Below are 22471 nucleotides of genomic sequence, written 5' to 3' on the forward strand. Positions count from 1 at the left end.
TTATCCTGATGATAAATTTCTGTAATCTCTTTGCTAATATTTTATTGAACATTTTTACATCAATATTCATTAGGGCAATTGATCTGTAATTTTCTTTCTCTGTTTTGGCTCTGCCTGGTTTAAGTATCAGCACCATATTTGTGTCATAAAAAAAAATTGGTAGGACTCCTTCTTTGCCTATTTTTACAAATCATTTATATAGCATTAAATTAATTGTTCTTTAAATGATGGTAGAATTAACTTGTAAATCCATCTGGCCCTGGGGATTATTTCTTAGGGAGTACATTGATGGCTTGTTCAATTTCTTTGTCTAAAATGATGTTATTTAAGTATTTTATTTCCTCTTCTTTTAATCTGGACAATTTATATTTTTGTAAATATTCATCCATTTTACTTAGATTGTTATATTTATTGGCATACAGTTGGTCAAAATAACTCCTAACTATTTTCTTAATTTCCTCTTCATTGGTGGTGAATTCACCCTTTTCATTTTTTTTTCTTTTTGTTGGGCAGTTGGGGTTAAGTAACTTGCCCAAGGTCACATGGCTAGTTTTTTGTGTTAAGTGTCTGGGGCTGGATCTGAACTCAGGTCCTCCTGACTCCGGGGCTGGCACTATTCTCACTGTGCCGCCTAGCCACCCCCAACACCCTTTTCATTTTTGATACTGGTAACTTGGTTTTCTTTTTTCTTTAAAAAAAATTCTTTTTGGAGGGCAACTGGGGCTACGTGACTTGCCCAAAGTCACATGTCTAGTTTTTTGTGTTAAGTGACTGAGGCCGAATTTGAACTCAGGTCCTCCTGACTCAAGAGCTGGTGCTCTATTCACTGCACCACCTAGCCACCCCCCCCTTTTTTAAAATCAAATTAACCAAAAGTTTATCTATTATTTTTTTTCATAAAACCAGCTCTTAGTCTTATTAGTTTAATAATTTTCTTTCAACTTTATTAAACTCTCCTTTGATTTTCAGAATTTCTAATTTGGTATTCAATTGGGGATTTTTAATTTGTTTTTTCTCTAGTTTTTTTTAGTTGTGTGCCCAATTTATTTACCTGTTCTTTCTCCACTTTTATTCCTGTAAGCACTTAGAGATACACAATTGCCTCTCTGAATTGCTTTGGCTGCATCCCATAAGTTTTGGTATATTGTCTCATTACTGTTGCTCTTTTTAATGAAATTATTGTTTCTATGATTTGTTGTTTGACCCACTTATTTTTTTCGGATTAGGTTAGTTTTCAGTTAGTTTTTAGCCCATCTTTGCAAGATGCTTTATTATACATATTTTTATTGCATCCTGATCTGAAAAAAGACGCATTTAATATTTCTGCCTTTCTTCATTGGATTGTGAAGTTTTTATGACCTAGGATATAGTCCATTTTTATGCAGGTGCCATGTATCATTGAGAAAAAGATATATTCCTTTCTAACCCCATTCAATTTTATCCAGATCTCTACCATATCTAATTTTTCTAAGATTATATTCACCTCCTTAACATCTTTCTTGTTTATTTTGTGGTAAGATTTACCTAGTTTTGAGAGGGGGAGGTTGAGGTCCCCCACTAATAGTTTTGCTGTCCATTTCTTCCTGTAACTCACTTAACTTCTCCCCTAAAAACTCTAGATGCTATACCACTTGGTGGGCAAATGTTTAGTATTGATATTACTTGATTATCTGTGGTACCTTTTGTCAAGATGTAGTTTCCTTCCTTGTTTCTTTTAATTAGATCTGTTTTTGCTTTTGCTTTATCTGAGATCAGTGTTGCTAACCCTGCTTTTTTTTTTTTAACTTTAACCGAGGCATAATATATTTTGCTCTAACCTTTTGCCTTTATTCTGTGTATATCTTTCTGCTTCAAATGTGTTTCTTGTAAACAACATCTTGCAGGATTTTGTTTTTTTAATCCATTCTGCTCTTCACTTTTGTTTTATAGGAGAGTTCAGATTCACAGTTATGATTACAAACTGTTTCCCTCCATTCTATTCTTCCCTCCCCTTTTATATTTTTTTCTCTTTTCACCTTGTCTCTTCTCACCAGAGTTTTGATTTTGACCACCCTCTCCCTTAGTCTGCCCCATTTTTTATCAATTCTGTTCTCCTTTCCCCTTCCCCTCCTATCTCTGCCTTCCATTCTGCCCTTCCTTCTGTCAACTCACCCCTTTTTTCCCTTTTCTTTCCCCTCCTGCTTCCCTATAAGGCAAGATAAACTTCTATACCCAACTGACTGTGTGTGTTATTCCCTCTTTGAGCCAAATCCAATTAGAGTAAGGTTCCAATAATGCTCATCTCATTCCTTCTTTCCCTCTACTGTAATAGATCTTTTGTGCCTCTTCATGTGATGTAATTTGCCCTATTCTGCTTCTCCCTTTTCTCTTCTCCCAGTAGATCCTTTGTTCACCCCCTTAATTTTTTTGATATCATCACATTAAAGTCAACTTATACCTATACCCTCTGTCTATGTATACTCCTTCTAACTGCTATGATAGAGATACAGTTCTCAGGAGTTACAAATATCCCTCCTGTGTAGGTAAAAGTTTAAATCTTATTCAACAACTTTTTTTCTTTCATGTTTACCTTTTTACACCTCTCTTGAGTCTTGTATTTGAAAATCAGATTTTCTGTTCAGTACAGATCTTTTCTTCAGGAAAGTTTGAAAGTCCCCTATTGAATTTTTATCTTTCCCCCAAAAGATTATGCTCAATTTTGCTGGGTAGTTGATTCTTGGTTGTAATCCAAGCTCCTTTGACTTCCAGAATATAATATTCCAAGCCCTCTGATCCTTTAATGTAGAAGCTGCTAAGTCCCATGTAATCCTGACTGTGACTCATCGATAATTGTTTCTTTCCGGCAACTTGCAGTATTTTCTCCTTAACCTGATGATTCTGAAATTTGGCTGTACTATTCCAGGGAGTTCTCACTTTGGGATGTCTTTCAGGAGGTGTTTGGTGGATTCTTCCAATGACTATTTTATCCTCTGGTATCAGGGCAATTTTCTTTAATAATTTCTTGAAAGATGCTATCCATGCTCTTTTTTTTGATCCTGGCCTTCAGGTAATCCAATAATTCTTAATTATGTCTCCTGGACCCATTTTTCAGATCAGTTGTTTTTCCAATGAGGTATTTTATATTTTCTTCTATTTTTCATTCTTTTGATTTTGACAGGCATCCCCACACTTTCCAGTTCTTTGCCACCACAAAGAGAGCAGCTATAAGCATTTTAGAACATGCAGGTTCTTTTCCTTTTTCTCTAATTATCTTTGGAAATAGATCTAGTAGTAGTGTGGGTCAAATTTATTTTATGGACAGTTTCACAGTGAGTATAGCCATCATTCAATGGGAAGTATAAGTCAATATGAGACCAGGTGTGCAGCTCATTGACTCCTTTAGAAACCCTGTTATGTAATGATTTAGAACCCCAGGGCTTATGGGGTTAAATCTGGCCCACAGGGACTCTTTAGACCCCTAATTCACAGAGACCAGCAGTGAATAACACATTTCTGGCTCAGCTGTGACAACAGCTAAATGATTGCTGAGATAATTGCCTACAGGTTGGGAATGCTGGTTGTTTAAAAAAAGACTCACAAGTTTCCGTATATATCCCTTAGCTGCAGATCTGACCCAATTCAGGGAGGAAGATGAGAAGAATGACAGTTTCCATAGGACAGGCAGGAATTATATCAGTCTGGCAGTCATGATCACAAAGAAGCAAGTTGGGAAATAAGCAAGAGTTGAGTGAGGGAAATAAGAATATAGTATGTAAAAGCCAAGGACTATTAGTAGGGAGCTAATATAAATTTTAGAAAGGCAGGCAGGACAAGAGGAAAATCTGAAAGTAATTGCATCTACATGGGTTTTTTGTATTTGCTGAACCATCTTGGGTCCTGTGGGGGGCTATTGATATCCCGTCCTCTCACTTACCCATAGTAAGTCTTCGGTCGTCACCGGCCTCCTAGGAGGAATTACCACCGGCCTCCTAGGAGGAATTACCAGACAGAGCACCCGAGGTTTGCAGGAGTTGTTTATTCAGGCTCAGCTACATCGCGACAAAGAGAGACCTGACTTCCGTATCAGAGCAATTTATAGGTACACATAGCCAATCATCTTCTACAGCTCTATTCATTACCTTTTAAGGTCATACATCAAGCAAGCAGGCACTAGCCCATATACCATTACTTCCTGGCCCCCAACATCTCCCCCTTTTTGTTTAATCAGGATGCTTGTCTGGTACAGCCTTAAGCGGTGCAGTTGCAATAACCTGAATTTAGCAGACCCTGGCGGAAGTAGGGGAATGCGGGATGTTCTGGCTTGGGTCATCTCCTGATCCCTGAACCTTACCCGTCCTCGGTAACCCAACGCCCTCGGGCCCTGTCTTAGGCGGCCGGGTCAGGAGAGGTTGCCCGTCATAGAACAGATCCCGTCTTACTTCAAGGGCGTTACATGTCTTCCATGGAAGCCAGCCATACTTGAGGGTCTGCTCCTTCCTCAATAGCCATAATGGCCTTTAGTGTGAGCAACATATATCCTTGTTGTCTTCTCTGCAATCGGCAGAGGTATCAGACAAGCAACCCTATGGTCAAGAGTAACACCATACTTGATGCCCCCAAACCTCCCCAAGAGGCAAACCATTGGGTAATGTTTTGGAACCACTCAGTCCATGCTGATAATTGGGGACCAGATATGGCGGTAGAATTCAATACAACTATAGCATGTCTTAATTCATTTAACTTCAGTGTAAACTGCTTATTCCATGTCCCGTTTAAAAATGAACCCAGAGTATAGGACAGATTAGCTGCCCTAGAATATCTTTGGTACAGGGCAGAGGTCACACAAAGACCGGTTGGGTGCCATTGGCACCCCATGAGACCCATTTCCATTATGGCATCAATTTGCTCTTGCTGAGATAAGAAATTCTCATTACCTTTAACCAAAGCCGTGGTCCCTACTGCAGTGGACCCGGCAATACCAAGTCCTAAAAGCAGAGGTACAAGTATGGGGGCTCTTTTCTGTCTAGGCAAATTTGCATGCTCTCGCCCACCCTCACCGGAATAAAAGTAAGGAGAGGGGGCCTCAATGCATAGACAAAGGTCAGAGCTGACCAAGGGGAGCATGTGAATAGACAGTTTAAATAGGACTTTGGGCCAGGTGGTTAAGGAGACAAAAGGCAAGGATAAAGGAGGGTGTGGGCCAGCCCTGGCCTAGATTACTTAATCAAGAGATTAAGTAAGAACAAAAGGGGTCGAAGGGTGTTGCCTAGGTGGAATGTGGGGTAGGGGGAAGGGGCAGAGTCGGAGGTTGGGAAAGGAATTTTACAGATAACAATTTTACAATACAAATTGCAGTTACAATTTCACAGACTGGTTTCACAAGTTGGTTTCACAAATTGACCTAGACCCCAGGTACCCCATCATTCCCCCCTTAAACAGATGACACCCGAAATCATTTGGGGACACAGGACGATGATCTCAGCCTCCCGAGCTACTTCCCGCTGGGGAGGGGCGAAGAGCTTTCCCTGCCTCTCAGGGTATCATCGTTCAAGGGGTGGGGTCCATAGCCAAGGTCCAGAATTTGGCCGATGCCAGGTCCAAGGGGTGATGGGTAAAGACTTCAGGCAACGGTTGATACTCAGCCGACAATGTTCCCGGCAGAAGAGTCACCTGCCAGTGAAGGGTGCTGAGCCTAAAAAAACACAAATCTAGCAAAAAGATTAGACAAACAAGGGCCAAAAAGGAGTAAGAGAAAATTGACCAGAAGTGGGGTGATTATGGGCTAGTATAACCCATTACTCAGACTATTTCACTGTCCTTCATATTTTCCCATAGAATAGGCCTTTCAAAATCCCACTAGAGATTTAAAATTTCTTCTAAAAGTATTTTCCCTTCTTTAAAAGTTCAAGACTCATAAAACTTTTAAAATGATCTTAAGCAGTTTGCATAACTTTCTGTATCCAACCATGCAGTATCCATTCCACCTCAATGCTAGACTCAGGAATAGGTGGGGAACATTCCTTTTCAAAGGAACCCCATAGGTGTTCGTAAAGTCAAATCTCCCATCAGGTTTATAAATCATTGCCCTAATAGATTTGCATCTACTGCCCAAGATTCCTCATCTTTCTGTAACTATGCTTAATCTGATCTCACACTAAAATTTCCGTTCTCTCAACTAAAGTGTCTCTGATTTAATCCCAACAATTAATTCAGTCAATGGCATTAATACCCAATTATACTTTGAAATACACTGGGATCCCTATGACATATACACAGATATAACTTTTCTACAGTAACTTTATAATCCCAATCTCAGTCCATGGGATAATGATTCAATATTGCATTTGTATTCTTATTTCCTTTTCTTCTCAAATATGATTGAGCTATTAATTATAAAATCTAGTTACAAATCTTTCTGTCTTCCTTAAAACTTCCTCACACCCTTCTCAACATACTTAAACCATCTGATACAAAGGTATCCATACCACTATTTAGAGACAGGAGGGGCTTGGAAATCCCCATTTGTCCCCAAATCTTCTTATCTTAACATCAATTTACTCTCATTAAGTTGCAATATAACATAGGGTTAGCAGAACTGATAAAGTAACATAGCTAGTTTTACACAACTTTTTCTCCATCTTTTAGTTTCAACAAAACTCAGATTGAAAACTGCTTTGTCACTCAATTTTTACAGTATAAGAGGACTTTACAATTTAGATTTTACAATTTAGAGATACCATAATAGAACAATTACATAATGACATTAATTGCATTTCCGATTCATCACATACCAAAATTATTGATAGAAAATTAGGCTTACCAAGTGCAGAGGCTTTTCTCCTCTCCCCACAGTTGCAGAGCTTGGTTGTGGTCCCCGGATTTGAAAGCAAAGAGGGTCATCTGCATGCCCCAGGGGCCCTCAATATAGCTGCTATGCCTCCCCCCAATGTTTTTAGCTGTTCCAACTTTTACTCCAATAAATTTTGTGTCCACTCCTTAGAAACTTCTTTGAAAGTGATAGCTTTGACTTCCCTAGCAAGGGGAGAGGGAGTGGCGCCTACTCCCTTATCCCAGTTCTAGAGAACCCAAAAACCTCACCTTATGTATCAAATCTTGGAAAATATTCCAATTTGCCTAAATGCCAAATAGTAAAATGAATTCCAACTTTTCTTTAGCATCAAATTAGGAGTGACACTTTTCAAAGATGACCAGAATGCATTCAGTTGCCTTTTAGTTGCATTCTGTTACACAAAACTTTTCTCTTTTAAGTGAGGCAGGAAATAGTTAAATGTTACTCTTCCTGTTGGACTTTGATTAAAGCCCCTTTAAAATCATATACATACTTTATTTCTTTCTAATTCCAACCTAACATTTCTCCTATACTCTTTCACTTGCATTTACCATCATATAACCTAAACAAGACAATATTTTGCTCTCTTTCTCTCCCTTTCCAGCCTGCACTCAGCAGCAGGGGAAAGAAGGAGGGAAAGAGATACAGCATTTCAAAGGAATACACAGGCCGGCTGTGGATGACCCTTGGCCCATAATGGACCTGATGACTGGATAGGACAAACAAAGACACAGAAGGGACAGAACACAACAGAAACACAAGATACGACACATAACAGTTCTGTGCACAGTACCAATCACTCAAAACATGTACCACTCATTCTAAACAAGCAACTAAGTGGGACTCGAACCCACAATTTAATCACCTAAACCAGAAAGAGTAATTAGGTGGGACTTAAGGTGTTATCTATCTGCTTCTTAAAAGTGATCGGGCCTCCGGCAAGGTTGAAGGGAGGAGGACGGCTTCCTTCCACCCATTCGCCCCACCACGGCCCATCGGCCTAGCTGCACCCCCGCATGTTACACCGCCCTTCGCGCACACTTTGTAAAGCTGCACGGCAATAACTCCTTTCTCCTCGGGCAAAATTGCGGGGACACTTATTTCCCCTGCACTCATTGCCAGTCCCATCTTCTCAACGGTACTCTTTTACCGATGAGGCTGTCTGGAGAGCTAATTTACAGCCCAGACGGTCTTCTCGGACCCTACCCACGCCCCTCGTTGGGCACCAGTTGTGGGGGGCTATTGATATCCCGTCCTCTCACTTACCCATAGTAAGTCTTCGGTCGTCACCGGCCTCCTAGGAGGAATTACCACCGGCCTCCTAGGAGGAATTACCAGACAGAGCACCCGAGGTTTGCAGGAGTTGTTTATTCAGGCTCAGCTACATCTCGACAAAGAGAGACCTGACTTCCGTATCAGAGCAATTTATAGGTACACATAGCCAATCATCTTCTACAGCTCTATTCATTACCTTTTAAGGTCATACATCAAGCAAGCAGGCACTAGCCCATATACCATTACTTCCTGGCCCCCAACAGGGTCCCTATAATAATTATTAATTATGATTAACATTATTAATAAGTACAATATTAATTTATCTTAGTAAATTAATATATTATCAAATATTAATAATATTGTTGTTATTAATAACATTTATTAATGTTAGTAATAATGGCAGTCACACAACTGCCATGACTTTGTCATATATTAAGTATGTGGATAGACACAGGACCTGATGTACAACTTCACACAGGTGAATAGTGACAATACTAGTCTAAGTTATTAAGTAGAATCTTCATGCTGTCTTTCTTTAAAAACATCTCTTACTGAGAAAGTATATGAAACTATTTCACACATAAGTTTTATGGCTTCCTAGAAGTATTGAGTTCTATAAGGGACCAGAGCCTTAGGTTAAAGGAATAAAGTTCTGACTGACATGCTAAGGGGCAGATTGGAAACACACTTGGGACACAAAGTTGTTGTGGCACCCTTACTGCATGGGTACATATGAATAGAACTAGCCTTGAAAAGGAAAGCTTTTGGAAAGTGAATGATGTCAGACTGAAGACTTGCAGCCAGAACAGCAGAGGGTTAACCTGAGAGCAGGCAAACAGTACTTCATTGGCTGGGAGAGTGTTGCTGTAATTGTTGTTGATGATGATACTTTGTTCTTGAGGAGAATCAATGACATCACAAGGGAAAAGTCATTAGCCTCAATGTCTTCTGAGGTTTAGGAAATAAATATGGCAGCTAATGATACATTGAGTCTAGCTAGATATATTCAGGGAGTAAAAAGAACCAAAGGAAGTATCACATAATCGTAGGATTAAGAGTGGGAAGAGACCTTTAAGGTTATCTAGTAGAAGTCTCCTAATTTTTTACAGATGAGGAAACTGAGGACCAGAGAAGCAACTATCCAAAGTAGCAAGAAAATAAGTATTAGCGTCTGAGTCATCTCATTTCAAATCGTATACGACTGTAAAGATATACGTCACTGAAGCCAGAAGGTAATGCAGGTAGGCAGAAGCTAACTCATTAACATCAAAGAAGAGGGTACCACATATGAGTGAGATAAGCAAGGTGGCTGAAAAGGAAAGAAGGTTGTTAGCAGGGAACACCCATCAGTGAGGATATAATCTAGGATCAAATCAAAAATTAGCACATAGTACAATGGAAAGTGCATTGATTCTGGAGTCAGGGATATTGGGTTGTTAGCCTATCTCTTATGCTTTCTTTTTTTAAAGTTTGATGTGTTTTGTTTTCAATTACAAATATGTACAGAGCAAAACAGTCAAGTAAAACTAATATTACAGTAAATCATCTGAAAATACATGCAACATTTCACATGCTACATATATAGCCCACTTCTCTATTTAAAAAAAGATAACAAAAATATATTTTATGTCCCTCCCGCCCCACTGGAAAAAAGGAAAAATATTCTAACAAATTGTAGTAAATATCTATAGTCAAACAAATTCCCTCAAGAGTTATATACAAAGATATTTCTGTATGATCTTGGATAAGTCACTTAACTTCCCCAAGCCTCAGGTTTTTTTTTAATCTGCAAAATTGGGTTTCAGTAGATGGCTTCCTTTGATTTCAAAACTATAGAGTTTTTGTGATCCTTACACTACCAATAATGTTATCACTGGGGAAAAGATCTCAAAGTTACTATAGTTTCTGACTTTCCCCAAAATGAAGAATAAATGTAAGAAAATATCATGCAAATATTTAGTTATTAATATCCCCTTTAACAAGGTCTATTGTGTTTAGGATTGTTCTTATTTCCATTGCTTCACTCCTGAAAATCTCATTAAAAGGACAGAAAAATCTTCATTGCTCCCTTGAGTCAGTGGGAGTTACGTATGTGTGGGTATCAGAGAACATGGCTGATGATATCACACAAACCAATTTTCTACCCACACAGCAGCAGTAACCTGAAAAAGATTTCAAAAACTTAATTGGAAATTTTATGATTACAAAGGATAATGAAAGTTTGAAACTTTTTTGCTTTTATAGAGCTCTAATAATTAATGATGGGGAAAGCATCAATGGAATTGTTATAATCAAAACTGGATTTTGGTTCTGATTTTTCATGAGTTCTTCAAAATTTCATTTTTAGTGTATTTTAGGATATATAGGAAGGAATGAAATAAATGCCATATGCCTTGCATGATGTGCAGGTGTAGTATAGGCTTAAAAAAAAGTAGATCTGTCATAGAGGAAACTCAAAGTAAAGAAACTCCCTCTGCAAGTCTTGGAGATTTGCCTGGAGCATGTAGAGCTTAAATGACTTGCCCAGGATTACACAACCAATATGTGTCAGAGGGGGGGACTTAACCCAAGGTCTTCCTGCCTATCTTGCCATTACAGTATGCAGGCAAGTGATATATTTGCCTTGCTAAAACATTATTCATCTTGGGCAAGATAATAAATGGTCTGACCTCAACCAGATGGTTTGGCTATCTGTGATCCAGGAGTGACTAAAAAATTACCATACTCAAAAATGAAATATCAGAATTTTATGCATTAAAATGAATATTGTCTCCATGAAAAGTTACTTTTAGGAAACTATACATTATTCCAGTGATATATCTATTGCTTCTTTGTAATTCTTCTTCTTTTACTTATGTCATTTTACTCTTTTATTTTTTTTAAATCAACACTAGATAGCCACAATTTGTTTTGCCTAAACAATACTAGTTTCTTTCCTTCCCCACAGATTTTTAACTCAAGGACACCTTTATATAAGCTATACCCATGCCTTGAATACTATGCTTCCTCACCTTTCTTCAGAAAATTTCTAACTTCATTCAAGACTCAGTTTATGTGCTATCTTTTTTGGATATTTTTTTCCTAATTGCATGTAAAAATAATTTTTAACATTCATTAAAAAAAAACATTTGAGTTCCCTATTTTCTCCATTTATTTCTCTCCTCCCCCTCCATGATATGGTAAGCAATTTGATATAAGTTATTGTTGGCTATCTCTTACAAGGAGCCCAGAATTGTAACTAGAATGGGGGAAAATAGAGCCTCGTGACAGGGCATAGACTTCAAAGACAGTGTATTTTTCCAAGGGAAGAACACTTGTCCTGTGATGACCATTATCTCTGTGTCTCATTTTATGGTAGTTTGGCAGCACATGGTACAGTCACCCATCCCAGAGTCACTTAAAAGTAGTCATCCTTTCCTAAGCCGACTTTCCCCCTAATTCATACAGGACCAGGGGCCCAGTCAGTCCATCCACTATCCCTGTATATCCCTACACATAGTTGAACTATCCTCTAAATTATTCCACCCCCAACATTTTTCTCCTAAGTGAAAAAATTTCTAGGTATGCTTGTGATGAAAATTTACTTCTCTTTCTACTTGTTATTACTCCTTTTCCTCCTCAAATTATCACGTATATATTTATCTGTTTACATGTTGTATCATTCATTCATTTAAACCCCCCAATAGTAAGGATTGTTTTGAATTTTACCTTTGTATCCTCAGTGTCTAGTACAGTGCCTTCAGATTTCCCTTAACAAATCACTTATAAGTGATCCTTGTTTTACTTAAAACAGTCCCTTGCTTAAATTCACCCTTATATCTATCTCCTTTCATAAATCTTTATGCAGTCCAGTCCCAAAACTGCTTTATTCTACTTTTAATGATGGAACTGGAAAATGCATTTCCCTTATGTAGCCCAGATAAGAATGTGGTTCATGAGACATGTTCTGATCCTGCTAATCTTCACCCATCCTAGCCTCTTCCATTTGAATGGAATTTACCTCTGGTGCTTCTATTTTAAGAACGACTAAATCCCTTTATCACCATCCCTTTATGTACTTACTTTTTGATACCTATAAATCAATAGTCTCTCTAGACTGTAAGCAAAATGAGACTTTCAAGGGCAAATAGTCTTGCTTCCCATTTATATCATGTAAACCATGTAAACACTGAACTTTTCAAACTCTTTGAACTTGTTAAGTATGCTTGAAAATAATCTTGTTGAAAATCTGTTTTTACTTGTAGAATTGTCAGCTTTGAAGAATAAGTTATCTGCAAATAAACTGAAGACAAGTAATCTTATGAACTCAGACTGGCATTCATTTGTAAGTAAGATATCTTCTTTCTGTGGTTTGTAAAATTTATTTTTTTTATCTCAAGGTTATGGAATTTGGTTACAGTATTACTGGGTGAACTAAATATGAGTTTTCTCTGTTTGCATTTCATAGTTAACATGAATATATATTTCTCCTATTTCTCTAGAGTGTTATTTTTGTGGTTTCCTAAAACATGACATCTAGAATTTTTATTTCAGGATGTTTTTTTTCCTATTAAATCAATGATTTTCAGTTTACCTGCCTAGATTCTGTCATCAAGATCAGTTGCTTTGGTTTGGAGATACCTCATGTATTTTTCCAACTTTATTGTCTTTTGATTTTGACATAACTCTTTGTATTGCATATATAGTGGTTTTGCTCATGATCTCTCAGTATGCCCTCAGATTTTTTAGATTTTACATTTTGTTTGAAACCCTTGTTTTGAACATCTTTAAAAGGTTCCCATTTAGCTTCATATGCTTTCCTTTACTAATCTAATCTGTTACTTCTAGTAGTTGTTACATTTTCCTTTTTGAGGTTTTATCTGTAATTATTATATTATTATGACATCCTTCTGGAGATTACACTTTACAATCTATAGTATTTCTGTATTCATATTTGGAGTTCTTTTTGCTTACTCATTTCTTCAGTCTCTCTTATGGCATTTATGTAGAGTTATCCTTGTGATAATTTCTTTCCTTTTCACTTCTTTGGGGATATTTATTTCATACATTTCTTGCTGTTTTGAGGTGATGAGAGACAGTTGAACTTAGACTTGATTTCTCTCTTACCCACCTTGGTTCAAGCCAATATGCTTTGACTTTTTTTTTGGAGGGGCAATTGGGGTTCAGTGACTTGCCCAAGGTCACTGGCTAGTAAGTGTTAAGTGTCTGAGGCTGGATCTTAACTCAGGTCCTCCTGACTCCAGGGCTGGTGCTCTATTCACTGTGCCACCTAGCCACCCCTATATGCTTGGAATTTTGAACAAAAGTAGTTTGCATTGCATTGTTCATGTGAATACTCATTTCCCCTATTTCTCTACAGTATTTTTTTATGTTTTTCAGTGTAATAATCTAACTAACTCATCACAATTGACTCTAAATGAATTACTTGTCTTTAAGTTCTCATTTTAGGAAAGATTTTAACAAGCCAGAATTTTTCTTAAAAGGGTGACTAGGATAATAAAGGAGCTTGAAATAATTTTATATGAATATCTCTGGAAGGAATAGAGAATCTTTTCTCTAAAGGAGAGAAAACTTGGGGACGGAAGACATACTCTCTTAAATATTTGGAAAGCTATCACATGGAATAGGAATTAGACTTCTTTCTGCTTGAGCACAGAAGAAATTAAGGCCAGTGGATAGAAGTTATAAGGAAGATACATACATTTTAGCTCAATATAAGGGGAAATTTTGCAACCATTAGAGTTTGTTCCATGATTTAATGGTCTACCTCAATAAGTAGTGAGTATCCCATTACTGACAACATTAAAAAGAAACTAAATGACCTCTTATCGGCAATGTGGCATAGAGAATTCATGCTTCCCTCTAGAACACTTCTGACATTAAAGTTCTATGACTTTATAAAGTGAAGGAAATAAATAACTCATTTGGTCAGATCACTTCTGCTTTGACCTTCCTTGAAAAGTATAGGGATTGGAATATTTATTTGGCATTCTCACTAAAGGTATTCTGTGATATAGGGGAAAAGATCTTCCTAAGTTCTTTTTAATTCTTACTTCTTTCTGTGCCCAGGTTTTTACAATTGTCTATATTCCCCTTGCAATTTGTGGAAGCCATCCTGATAAACAATGGCAATGGCATTGAAATTCTTAAGCAAAACATCTCTTTACTATATTTAATCTAAGCTAGTCATTTTACATGTTAAAACTTTTTTTAACTTCCATAATACCTCTCTTTATTTCTCTATCAGTGTTTTCAGCCAATATAGCTGAAATGTCATTTAATAAAGCACTCTGCTACATGGACATTTGAAAAAGGTCAGACATCTCTATTTTTCCTAAAAGCATAGATGGAAAAATTAGTTCTGTTGACCTCTGCCTGTTTCTAGATATACAAAAATTTATAATGTTCCTCTACTGGTAAATCCAACAGAAATATAAAACTGGCTGTAATTTTGAAAGCAGCTACTATGGTTTCTGGTCCATAATGGCTTTTCTCTTCCCTGGCTATGGCTCAGTGATTACAGATCAGCTCAACAGCACAAAGCTCAGAATGACAACTCCTACATAAATACAACCATCCACCACTCACAATCATTTTTATGAGAGGACCTTTGGCTTTAGATTGCTACCATCTTTAGCTTTCTTTAAAAGGAACATAAAAATTAACTGGGAAGATCTTGGTCATGGATCAGTAAGGTCAGAAAGGGTAGGCAGTCTGATTTATGTGGTTATAAATTTTGAGTCAAATCTTTCTTCCCCTTATGACTAATAGGGGCCCAGGAGAGACTCTTCATAAATATTGACTGATGACTTCATATCTATCAAACACCGACACTGTATTAATCGTAGTGTAGCAATTGTAAAGGTCATGGCTCCTGCCTGCTAATAAATCATAGAATTGGAAACTGGGAAAGACTTCAGTGACCATCTAGTCCAATGTATACAAAAAGAAGAATCCCCACTACACCATATCTGACAAGTGGTCATCCAGCCTTGCTTGAAGATGTCCAACAAGGCAAAACACACCACCTCTTGAGACAGCTCATTCCATTTTTGGATGCTCTGATTGTTAGGAGTTGTTGCTTTTTTCTGTCCTCAAGTCTAAATTTGCATGATCATGACTTCTACCTGGTCATCCTGGTCCGGTCCTCTGAGGTCAAATAGAATCTCCCTCCTCTACATGACAAGCCTTTGGATTTTTGAAGATAGCTGCCATGTTCCCTTGGTCTTCTTTTCCTTAGGCTAAAGATATCCAGTTGCTCCCACTGCTTCTCATATGCTGTTGACTTGAGACCCTTCACCATTCTTGTTACCTTCCTCTGAACACTCTAGTGTATCATTTTCCTTCTTAAACTATGGCCCCCAGACCTGAGCACAGCATTCTGTTGAGGTCTTAGTGAGGTCAGAGTACAGTGGGATCTATTCCTGCAAATTATTCCCCTCTGAAAGAAACCCACAACTGAACTAGTGGGTTGTTTTCATGTTTGTTATTGGTGTTTTTGCTAGTCATCACACTCACTGCTGACTCCTATTGAGCAGAGTCCAGAAAAATGCCTCACATCGTTTTTGGAACAACTATCATCTATGTATCTCTTCCTCATATTATACATCTGAAGTTGACTTTTTTTGTACTCAAGGGAAAGACTTTATAAACATTCCTATTGATTTTCAATTTTTAAGATTCAGTCCAATGCTCTAGTCTGTAGAGATCCTAATTCTGTCTTCTACTATGTTAGTGATTTCTCAAATTTGTATCATCTGCAAATCTGATGGATAGATCATCAGTGCCTTTATCCAAGTCACTGATAAAAAACATTAACTACACTGAGGAATTTCCTAAGGAAATTCCCCAAAGAATTTTCCTAGAGACTTCTTGTATTATTGCAATTAAGTCATTAAAAAGTACTATATGTCTAGTCATCCAACCAGCAATAAATCCATCTGATTATATTATCATTGAATCCATATCTCTCATCTTTTCCACAAGATTAAAATGAGATAATTGAAAGTCCCACTGAAAATTGAGTCAAATTGTATTTACAGCACTCTTCTCATCTACTAGTTTATGAAACATGTCTTTAAAAAGGGAAATGAGTTTATTCTAGCATTTCCTGTTCTTGGTGAAGACACATTATCTCATTTCTAGAACGTGTGATTTATTAAAATGTGATGTCATCATTTATTCCTCTAATCATAATAGCTTATATTTACATATAGTACTTTAGGTTTTACAAAGTACTTTATACAAGCTATCTATTTGACTCTCACAACAATCCTCTGAAATAGGTTCTGTTCTCTCCATGTTTCAGATAAGGAAACTGAGACCCACAGGGAGAAAGAATAAAACTTCACCAAGGCCTCGTAGACCAGAAGTGTCTGAGACAAAACCTGAGCCTAGGTCTTCCTGACTCGAAGTCCAGTATTCCATCTGCTTCTCCAATGCAGATCACAACCCATTCATGTCTTTTCCTCATCTGTGACTCTTGTCCTTCATCACAGTGGGCTTACCCAACCTACCAAGGTACTTCTTCGGAATATCTTTTTCTTTTTTCTTAATTAAATTTTATGTTTATTTTTAATTTACATCATTCATTTCCACAAGATTTTGAGTTACAAATTTCCTCCCCATCTTTCCCCTACCCACCATCCAAAACCACTGTATACCTCCTCCCCCAATCTGCTCTCTCCTATATATTCTCCTGTCCCCCCTCCAATTTTCCAGTACGGCAAGATATAGCTCTATACCTCAGTGCCTGTATATCTTATTTCCCAGTTGCATGTAAATTATATATATATATATATATATATATATATATATATATATATATATATATATATATATATATATATATTAAACATTTGATTTTAAAACTTTGAATTCCAGATTCTTTCCCTTCCTCCCTTGTCACCCACCCTTACTGGGAAGATAGGCAATTCAATATAGGTTGTACATGTGTAGCTCCACAAAACATTCCCATAGTGGATGTATTGTGAAAGACTGACTATATTTCTCTCCATCCTTTTCTGCCCCCAACTTGTTCTATTCTTTACTTTGACCCTGTCCCTTTTCAAAAGTGTGTGCTTCTAACTTCCCTCCTTTCTAGCCTGCCCTCCCCTCCATCATCCCCCCTCTCATTCCCTTTCCCCTACTCTCCTGTAGAGTGGGATTTCCCCTTTAGTGTATATGTCCTTCCCTCCCTAAACCAAATTCGATGAGAGTAACGTTGATCCATTCCCTTTTGCCTTCCTGTTCTTCCCCTCCATTGTAACAGTTTTCCCTTGCCTCTTCTATATGAGATAACTTACCCAATTCTGTCTCTTCCCATCTCCTCTCATTATATTCCTCTCTCACCTCTCAATTTCACCTTTTAAGTACCATCCCTTCCTATTCAATTGGTCCTGTGCCCTCTGTCTATGTATACCTGTACACACATATACACACACTCACACATGTATTCGTACACACATAATACCCTCCTATATAGATATATATGTATGTATGTATACACACACATATATGTATATATATATACATTTATGTTCCCATAAACTATTCTCATACTGAGAAAAGTTTCATAAGTTACAATTATCATTTTTCCATGTAGGAATGTAAATTGTTCAACTTTGATAAGTTCCTTATGATTTCTTTTCCCTGTTTACCTTCTCATGCTTCTCTTGCTTCTTGTATCTGAATGTCAAATTTTCTATTCAACTCTGGTATTTTCAGCAAGAATTCTTGAAAGTCCTCTATTTCATGGAATGACCATACTTTCCCCTGAAACATTATACTCAGTTTTGCTGGGTAGGTGATTCTTGGTTTTAATCCCAGCTCCTTTGATCTCTGGAATATCATATTCCAAGCCCTTTGATCCCTCAGTGTAGAAGCTGCCAGATCCTGTGTCATCCTGATTGTGTTTCCACAATATTCAAATTGTTTCTTCCTGGCTGCTTACAATATTTTCTTCTTGATGTGGGAATTCCAGAACCTGGCTATAATATTCCTAGGAGTTTTCTTTGTGGGATCTTTTTCAGGAGGTGTTTGGTGGATTCCTTCAACCTCTATTTTGCCCCCTGGTTCTAAAACATCAGGGAAATTTTCCTTGAGAATTTTTTGGAGGATGATTTCTAGGTTCTTTTTTTTGATCATGGCTTTCAGGTAATCCAATAATTTTTAAAATATCTCTCCTGGATCTATTTTCCAGGTCAGTGGTTTTCCCAATGAGATATTTAACATTGCTTTCTATTTTTTTGTTTATTTGGATCTGTTTAATAATATCTTGATTTCTCATAAAGTCACTAGCTTCCATTTTCTCCAACCAAATTCTGAAGGAATGATTCTCTTCAGTGATCTTTTGAGATTCTTTTTCCATTTGGCAAATTCGGCTTTTTAAGGCATTCTTCTCCTCATTGGTTTTTTGGACCTCTTTTGCCATTTGAGTTAGTCTATTTTTAAGGTGTTATTTTCTCTAGTCAGGTTGTTGATTCTCTTTTCCTGATTTTCTTGCATCATTCTCATTTCTCTTCCCAATTTTTCCTCCACTTCTCTTATTTGATTTTGATGTGGTTTTTATACAAATAGCAGTCTATATTTTTCTTGGAAGCTTTTGGTACAGAAGTTCTGATTTTGTTGTCTTCCTCCTGTTCCATGCTTTGATCCTTTTTGTCCCCCAAAAAGTAATCCAAAGTCAAATTGCTGTGCTTGCTTTTCTTCCTTTGCTTGCTCATGTTGCCACTCAATTACTTGACTTTTGAGCTTTTTGCCACAGTAGAATTCTGTTTCCAGAGAGGAGAGCTTTTCCCCAAATCGCTGGGGTTTTCTCAGTTGCCAGAACTATTAGTTGGCTACCCTCTCTGAAGCCTCCACCAGCTTTGACTCACTGGTCACACACCCCAGGACCTCTACCCTACACAGTGATCCAGATCCAAGCAAGTTAAAGCAAGAGCGATTACCCCTCAGGATGGTCGTTTGGTCCCCCTACAATCTGCAGGCCAGGAGCTCTGAAGCAGCCATGTGATGGCAGCCACCGCACCTCAGCCACTTCTCCCTCCAGGGGTAAAGGCTGGACCATACTCCAAGACACCTTTTTCCCACAAAGTCCACAGTGATCTCTCACTTTGTCTTTGGCATTTGTGGGTTGATAATTCTGGAAACTGCCATGACTGCTGGTGATCCATTCTTCCAAAGTCCCTCCAGCTGGAGCTGGTCAGGGCACCCTATGGCTAAAACCACTGGCTCACGTGGAACTGGGTGGTGCTCCCAGTGTGCTGTGATGGACCCTTCCTGCTGGCCTGCCGGGCTGCCTTCAGCGGGAGACTTGTTTCTCTCTGTCACTTTGTGGGTTCTGTAGCCCTAAAGTTTGTTTAGAGTCATATTTTATAGGTATTTGAGGTGGTTACGGGGGAAGTGCAGGGAGTTTTCCTGCTTCTATGCCACCTTCTTGGCTCAGCCCCTTTCCTCTAAATATCTTGACATTGTACGGATAGCAATTCCCACCTCATTTTTTGGTCATACATCTTGGAATCCTTATCCAGCTTTTCTTGCACAGTTTTTGATTGGTAATATGTTGAAGTCTATTCAGTTTGTCTTACACAATTTTTCTGTTCATTGTTCATTGATCCTCAACTTCACTTCTTCAGAGAATGTAATATTCCATGATGCAAAACCATCTAGCAATCATGGAAGAATAAAAATAAGGTTATCCATATTCAGGGATAAGCTTTGTTCATTAAAAGTACTTCCTAATGTTCCAAGGACAATCTAGCCATCCTTCCCCTGATGTCTTATAAAATATAATAGAAAAGGGGTGATTATGCATTGGAAATGAGAATAGTTCCTTCTTGTTGCTCTTACGTTAGATAACTATTAAATTTATATCATGCATTGTTCATGAAAAAGAATATTTCTTGAAAGCTAGGATCTAGAAGAAAATTTTTAAGAGGAGGGTCTTGAGTCTTACCTCAGTAGTCCATATGTTAGAGGAGGAACCAACAAAAGGCCTATGTTATTAATTAGGCCCAGAGTATACTTCACTGGCATGTAGTCATACGATTTAGGGTTGAAAGGTTGAAACCTAGCATGAAACCCTGAAGAAACTGCGACTTAGACTATATTTTTCAAAATATTTCAAAATAAGGAAATAAATTACAGAGTTGGGTCTGTTATATCTATTCTACTCTGAACAAAAACCATCTGAGTCCTGGAAACAGAGTCTGATAGAATATTCTTAGAGAGAAATCTTGTGATATTCAGAGAGTAAAGGGTCATTCTTATGCCAGAATCCAGAGGCAAAGACTTGGCATGTTCTCAGACTTGGGGGCAAGAAATGGAAAAGGCTTCCCTTAGAGGGACTGTGGAAAATGGGTATCTATCAAGGCAAAGGAATTCTGTATCTAGAGCTTAGATTTCAAGGGAAGTAGATTTTTTGAAATCTTATTTTTATTGATATCGTTCATTTTTTAAACTTTATAAATATATTCTTCCCTCATCTAAGACTCAGAAGCCATGCCTTGTTAACAAAAGTTTTAAATAGAGAAATAAAGCAGTTCATTATAAGCACCTACATGAGTCAGGTCTAACAGTATATTAAATATTTCATAACTGTAATCATCCTCCTCAGCAAAGAGGGGAAAGGTCTATTTTCTTAACTTTCCTCCTGAGCTGAGCTTGGTCATTATAATTATGTAGTGTGAAGTTGTTTTGTTGTTGTTCTTTCCATTTGCATTGTTGTAGTTCCTGTGTATATTGTCTTCCTGGTTCTGCTTGCTTCACTGCATCAGTTTACATAAGTTTTACCATGCTTTCCTGAATTATTGAAATTTGTCCTTTATTATTGCAGTTATTGTCCATTAAAGGCATATATCACAATTCTTTTAGCCATTCCTCAGTTGATGGTAGTCTACTTTGTTTCTAGTTCTTTGCTAACAAAAAGAGTGCTGCTATGAATATTTTAGTGAATAAAGGATCTTTCTGTCTTTGACCTCCTTGAAATATGCACATAGCAATGTGATCTCTGGGGCAGAGTTTAGACATTTTAGTTGCTTTAGTAGCATAATGATGATGTGGTTTCCAGAATAGTTGGTCCAATTCATAGTACTGATGATAACATATTGGTGTACCTGTCTTCCTATAGCCACATAAACATTGACTAGCCTCATTTTTTAATCTTAGCTGATTTTCTAGGTGTGAGGTGTAAAGTTTCAGAGTTGTTTTGATTTTCCTTGGTCTTATTCTTAGTTATTGGGAAAAGTAGTTCATGTTTGTTAATAGTTTGCAATTCCTTTTTTGAGAATGCTCTTATCTTTTGACCCCTTATCCACTGATGAACAATTATTGGTCTGTATATTTGTGTGAATTCCCTACATATCTTGGCTATCAAAATCCTAGAGATATTTGATGTAAAGATTGTCCTCCTTCCCCCACCTCTGATGGTTCCCTTCTCCTACATTATTCTTGCAAAAGATCTAAAATTCCATGTAGTCAATATTATCTATTTTATAATTTGTTATCACTTCTCCCTCTTGTTAGGCTAAGAATTTTCCCCCTGGCCATAATTGTATAGTACCTGATTTCATTCTGTTCTAATTCTCTACCTGGTATGATGTGTGACCTTTTCTATTCAATCTGCATATTCTATTTGAGTTGATTATGCTGTATGAGGTAAGATTGTAGTCTAAAAACTAATTTCTGCCCAAGTGTTTTCCAGTTTTCCCAGCAGTTATTGTTCAGTAAGGAGCTGGTGGAAGAAGATTATAAAAGGTCTAAAGCATATTTTTGCTAAATGAAATCTATAGGAAAGAGATTCAGAACTGAGATAACATTTTGCCTGGCAGTTGGCTTTTTCAGTGGGGTGAGTCTAAAAGAATAAGCCATCAGATGAGAAAGGAAAATAAAAAAGAATAAAGTCTAATCCCCACTGTATTTGCATGGAGGATAACAGTTGACCACTACTATGTAATTTTAGAATTTTTTGCTTCTGATTTGTTATTGTAATCCTTTTGTTGCAATGTATAAAATCACCTAAAAGAGGGGTGGCATGATGTTTTTAGGGGTTAGGAAGAAGGGAAAGGCCTGTATCTTTTCCCATAACCAAACTTGGTGTCATGAAAATACCAATGATAGTAACTGACATTTGCACAATATTTTAAAGTTCACAAAGTACTTTCCATAAGTTATCTTATTTAAGTTTCCCAACAAACCTGATGTAGGTATTAAAGACATTATTGTTCCCAGAAAATTGAGCCTTATATAGGTTCAGTGATTGTGGGATGGGATTACACAGGTAATCTCAGAAAAAAGAATTTAAATCTAAACTTTCCTGGCTTCAAATTTAGCACTCTGTCCTCTAGGTCAAGCTCACCCCATACAAAA

This window comes from Petaurus breviceps, unplaced genomic scaffold, assembly GCF_028583685.1.
Source record: "Petaurus breviceps papuanus isolate PSGF00001 unplaced genomic scaffold, PetGlider_PUasm1.0 90977, whole genome shotgun sequence".
Classification (NCBI taxonomy): Eukaryota; Metazoa; Chordata; class Mammalia; order Diprotodontia; family Petauridae; genus Petaurus; species Petaurus breviceps.